Source organism: Bombyx mandarina, chromosome 17, assembly GCF_030267445.1.
Source record: "Bombyx mandarina strain Sakado chromosome 17, ASM3026744v2".
Lineage (NCBI taxonomy): Eukaryota > Metazoa > Arthropoda > Insecta > Lepidoptera > Bombycidae > Bombyx > Bombyx mandarina.
Window position 1 is genome coordinate 9897487 of NC_143223.1, and position 6000 is coordinate 9903486.

Sequence of the window (6000 nt, forward strand, 5' to 3'; positions counted from 1 at the left end):
ATAAAATTTCAGTGAGACTACCCACATGAGAAGTATCATCTTTCAAACACAAAAACATCCTTAAAATCGGTTCATCTAGAAAAAAGTTCTGAGGTCAATAATACAGATTTAAAAAAAAAAGTCTAATTGAGAACCTTTAAGTTTTTTGAAGTCATTGTACAAAACGCAACTTTCAAGAGAACGAAACTACGTCTGCACAACTGTTAGATTTCCATTAATAAGCTAGTGCAAGCGGAGCAAATGTCAATTGTTTACACAGCTACAAAAGTATTGACGTTGAACGAAAAACAATTTTCTATTTGGACAAAATACAGTTCTTAACACAACTGAAGTCAACTATTATTATATATTTTTAAGAATTGTTCTTTATCCAAATAGAATTGTTTTTTGAAAAATATTATCAGCCAACTTCAATGCTGGACTCTTCAATTGTACGCCACTGAACACTATCATCAGCTTCTCTCATCCGGCTCTTGCTAGCCACCCTTCGTAGCTCATCACCCCACCGAGCCTGAAGATCGCTGGAGTGAACTAAACTATATGGAAATTCAAACATGTAAATCTACGCGGATACCTATAAATGCAAATTGGTAAAAGAAGTAAACAATATAAACGCAAGGATAAAATGTTTATAGTATCAGAAAAATAATAGGCTGTGTGTATTTTTGAACAATATTGCAACAAGGATAACATTTTTTTTTCAAATCGCTCTAAGTTCAATGCAGTATGTAGTATATTTTTATAACTAGGCTCTTTTGTGTTTATTTTCAAATAAAAACGACATAGCAAGTTACAGTTAAAATTAATAGAAAGACAATAGTTTTTTCGAAAGCACCTGAATTTTACTATGACTTCATTTTTTTATGTTATTTTAAAATTACTCAACTTAGACTAGATGACATAACCTTTCTAACTAAAGTGTTACCTAAACCGATTAAATATGGAAACAAGCCGTGAATTAAGTGATGTAAGATCGTCAACGAAACATATAAGAATACAATATTTTTATGAATATATAATTCACAAAATCCCCACTGTGATTTCATATTTTTTTAATTATGTTAAGGATAGTAGTAAGTATGTTATGTAATGTGTTAAGCTTGAGTAGTAAATAAATTAATGAAAAATAAAATCACCTTATTTTATTTTGAACAAGGTCGTTTCCTTACGCATACATAAAAAAGTTACAACACGTTAAATACGGCGCTGTATATACAATGACGCTGTATTTTTTTGCATTGTATAATAAAAATATGACAGAAAAAAATAGATCATTGTTACAATTTTCGTGCCATTTAAAAATAAAGTACTATACTGCACCATAGCTCCGCCTGAAATGAAAATCGCCTTGTACTATTAAAGACAGTGTACCCAAGCACGATTATTCTACACAAAATTGGTCGAATTGTCGAACTTTGAGCACAATTTGTCTTATCGATTTTCAACCCTGGCTTCTTCAAGATATCAGAATTAATCGTCCCTCACAAGCAATAGTATTTGTATCCTCTCCTATTTTCCCCTAATAAGATAATATGACCACCCTATAAATATCCACCATGAAATAATCAACGCAGTATTATTTATGATAAAAAAAATATTCGAACTGATATCTCAAGATGTTCACTTCAACGGCACGTTGTAAAGTTTATCCTCATTATTCTTTATCATAAATTCGGCCTTAAGCTCATCTACAAATCAATTTTAATAAAAATGAAACCTTGTAAAAATTCGCTGTTATTTCGTATCTTATTAATTCAATGTGCTTTCAAAAACCTTCAAATTAGTCTAAAAAATATATATTTACAATGTAAAACTACTCTCATTTGAATAAAAGGTGAACGTTTCAAGAGGGGCAAACAACTAGACGACGAAATATTGACAATGAAAATTTGTACACGGAGCAAATACTCTTAAATTTAATTTTAAAATTAATAATATAATTATTTTACGGTGTTTTCCGAGCGCTATGACATGTCCTTCTTCAAACGAGGCTTGCGGAGAGTACTTTATGGTAGGCAGCGGCTTAGCTCTGCCCCTGGCATTGCTGACGTCCATGAGCGACGGTGACCACTTACCATCAGGTGGGCCGTATGCTCATCTGCCTGCGAAGGCAATAAAAAATTATATACAGTCAAACCTGGATAAGCGAGAGTTCAAGAGAGCACAATCTCATTCTTGCTTATAGAGGTTTCTCACTAACCCGAGTTTCTCGCTAATGCTCCCTCTGAATTTCGATTCGTGATTTTACGCATTCAAATGCATTCACTATTTTAAGTTTATGACTTTAATGATCCACGAAAATGAAGTTCCACGAAAGTTAAAAATGAGTCATAAAATAGTAGATGTTAAATTTGTAATTTGTTTTGTCATTTGTTCCTCCTAAATAATATAAATAAATAAATAAAGCTCGGCTGTCGCTTATAGAGGTATAGATAGGTAGCAGTCTCACTTACGGAGGTCCATGAGGAAAAAACGACTCTCTCTTACAGAGGTTTCTGTTTCTCGCTAATAGAGGTTTTGGGAGCTTAAAATGACGGGTCCTTGCTATTACTCTCACTTATAGAGCTTTCTTACTTATCCAGTTCTCACTTACCCAGGTTTGACTGTATATTTTATTGCCTAGTTGGGTGGACGAGATCACGCCCCACCTGGTGCTAAGTGCTTACCGGAGCTTATAGATGTCATTCACCTTGAGACACGAGTTCTAAGTCTCAGTTTTTACATTACATTTGCTTCACCGCAGAAATCGGTAGGGTAATGATACATTTTTACCCTGCACTCTGTCGGTACCAGTAATTATGCAAACTTGTTAAATGGTGTCTCACGAACAATATTAGATGCATATTTATTTAAGCCGCGGCAGATGGCATAGCATGACTTGGTACAAGGACACCTCGCGTGCAACCTATTAAAGTTCATTAAACCATCGATGCTTCAGTTTGTCATTAACACGTATTTGAGTCGACTATTATCAAAGGCGGCAATCTGACTTTTGGACAATGATTGGTAAATCAGAAAAACGAATTATTGACTTTGTATTCCATTGGCAGTCACAAAACTCTTCGGAACGACATCTTAGATAAATAATAAATAAAGATAAATAACAGGTTAACTATTAACCTTTATTTAATGCAGGTTTTGAACCGTATTCTTTGAAGGAGACGATTATATTCAAATAAATCTGTATTGACATATCAATAAAATTTTTTTGTCCAAATGCACAGATTGCCACCTTTGATAATAGACGACTCATTTGTTAATACGCTCTTAAAATTACTCAATCAAGAGGTTGAAAGTTAGAGTCTTGGCCTGTACCACTGGGCTTACAGATTTACTGGATTAGCAAAGTATACACTTTGTATAAACATAGTATTCATAAACTATTCATCAAGAATTTAAAGTGGTGCAACCAGACTGTTAACGACTTAATAAAGTAATCAAACTTCAATCATTAACATACATACCAGGACGAAATTTATTTACACGTAAAAACATTAACGATAGCTCACCTCGAAGATTTTAATGACAAATTTAATATAAGCATTCACGAAAACATAGCATAGTTTAAATTACATTAAAATATAAGTGTTTTAAAATAAAATCATGTTGATTTAAAAACGACAATTTACATACTTCACTTTTCCCGCGTTTTTAATTTCTTTAAATCGTAGCGCGCGCATGCGCCTTCAACATTTTAAACTGCGCGTAGGACGACGGCATTTCACAAACTGCCTCCTAAGCATACTCCTAGCAGTGCGACTACAATAATCTCGCAATCTGTTAATTTCCCAGTCACACTCAATGATTTTGTTTACAAGTATGACAGGCTCGGCCAAAAATTGTGCTTAATTTAAAATTTACAATTATACCTGTAACTCATTATCGGTACGTTATTTGGATACGTTCACATATGTTTCGAGTATCCACATCATTTATATTCTTAATATCAAATATCAATATCAATAAAAGTCATTACATAAATAAAAATAAATATTGACTTCACTACACTTTATAAAATTAAATGTTATGTAGGTTCTTCTGTCCTTTAAATAGAGTAATAATCTCGTATGAGTGACCTAAATACTCAAGTTAAGAAAAAATAATTTGTATTTTTTATGTTTATTTAGCTTAGAACACTTTAGCTTTGGCGTCTGCCAATTGGGAGTCTTCCCAATTCCATTTTTTCATTAGTACAAGAACTATTTAGACCCAATGGTCTTACATGTATAATAGGCAGTTCGACTATTGTAAAGAAAACAAGGGTAAGCTACTCTGACTTACTCAAAGTACCTACATGACTCATGAATTCTCTTCCTAATCCTATCAGCTACCACGTCCAAAGATTGACTTTCCACTATAGCGCGACAGAAATATGCCAGTGTCTGATACCACCTAATATATAATGGAACTGTAAGTTGATTTTAGCGTAAGGACATCGTGTTAAAATAATTTCAATAGCAGTGTTGTGTTACAAGTAAAAATCACATTGAATTACTAGACTACAGTTTATTTATTGTGAAAATAAAATAAAACTAACAAATACGAAATAAACCCTAATTTAAAAAGAAAATCTTGAAATAACGAACATCAATTATATCAAAGCATATTTTAGGTAATTTAATGAGTGCTTTTCCATGCCTTAATTTTCTGAATGCAAAGGAGTTCATGACGTCATGTGCCTGCATTTACAGAGACAATATGAGAACAGCTTAGACTCTCAATCTTTCTACCAGCTCTTCGCAGTGGCTAAATTTTTTTTACTGCCATTTTTACGTAACAGACAATGGAATCTTTGACGTGGTGACGTGACGTTGTGTTACAGGAAGCACTAAGCATTAGCGGGCTGTGAACTCGCCTACCCAGATACGGTTGCTCTGCACGCGTTTTACAAAAGAGCATCCGGGTGATGGAAGGCCGGCTATCCTTGACCCATGCTGGTTCTGACCCAGCGGGGTATTTATACGGCGAATCCGGCATCCCGAAGGGGGGGGGCTAATGACATGCCCCGCCCGCCATACTCAGTAGAGGGTAGAAGTCCAGAGATTTCCTCCTGATCAAAAAAAAACCAGATTCGGTAGAAATATAAAACAAAAAACAAAAATATATATAGACAATTACAAGAGCATCAATTGTACCTATATTCGTTACTAAATATTGTTGGTCTAATTTAAATATAGGAAAAAATCCACAGTCTACTAATATGGTACTCGAAAAATAAAATAAAACCCGTAGTCTCTTCATGGTACAATGAAAAACAAATTCACAGCAAAACGAGCAATCTCAATGTGAAGGGTTCAGGTGTTTTTGAACCTAAAGAAATATTTACTTCGATTAGTTTCGAGAGTAGCATCCGAATTCCAAACAGAATGGGGATCAGGAAGCCCGAGTTTCTTGTATACCAATAAGAATAACAATAACAATGGGAACTTTCGCAAGGGGACTACATATAATAATATTTACTATATAGCTGTAGGTGATTACAAATTTTTATACAATATATAAATATTTATTTTACGATACATATCTTTAGAAATCATGAACACTCGTGAGCTTTATGTTATGCAGGTTTAACTTTTTTTAGACTGACGACTAAACCTTGCACGAGATAGCCACATTAAAGGGGTGCAGTGGTATGTGAGATTCCCAATCTTGGATGTTTGAGAGACCAACTAACCATATGCCCTGCATTTATAGCCTGAGCATCCGAGCCCCACCGGGACCGAATCTGGGAAATCTATGAGAGGCGACCGCGGTGAACATTATAATCATAATCCGAAGAGGTCATCCCGAAATCGATGAAAAAGGCTCTACCTTGGTCTAGGTCTAGTCTAGATGATCGATTATATGCTCTGGGTAAATTGACAGACTTGACTTCCCAGCAAAAATGGACAGAATGGGCTACCTACCTGTGCTGGCTCACAAAATACCATACCATTGGCAACTGCGGTTGGCGAATGCAATGTGATTTTGTATTGCTTTCTGCAAGATTTTATTAAACTT

The 6000-nt window shown here is 34.5% G+C and overlaps 1 protein-coding gene across 2 annotated transcripts in view; it reads right to left on the reverse strand.

The window, feature by feature from the left end:
- The window catches only part of LOC114240617 (sodium-independent sulfate anion transporter), a 58871-nt gene extending 55050 nt beyond the window's left edge, over positions 1–3821 (reverse strand). The window contains exon 1 of one of the 2 annotated variants that reach the window (XM_028171233.2): positions 3634–3821. The gene's annotated coding sequence lies outside the window, so the exon portion shown is untranslated. Of the gene's footprint in view, positions 1–3509 lie in introns of both variants that reach the window. The other variant, XM_028171234.2, reaches the window with a different exon arrangement.
- Between the last annotated feature and the right edge of the window lie 2179 nt (positions 3822–6000).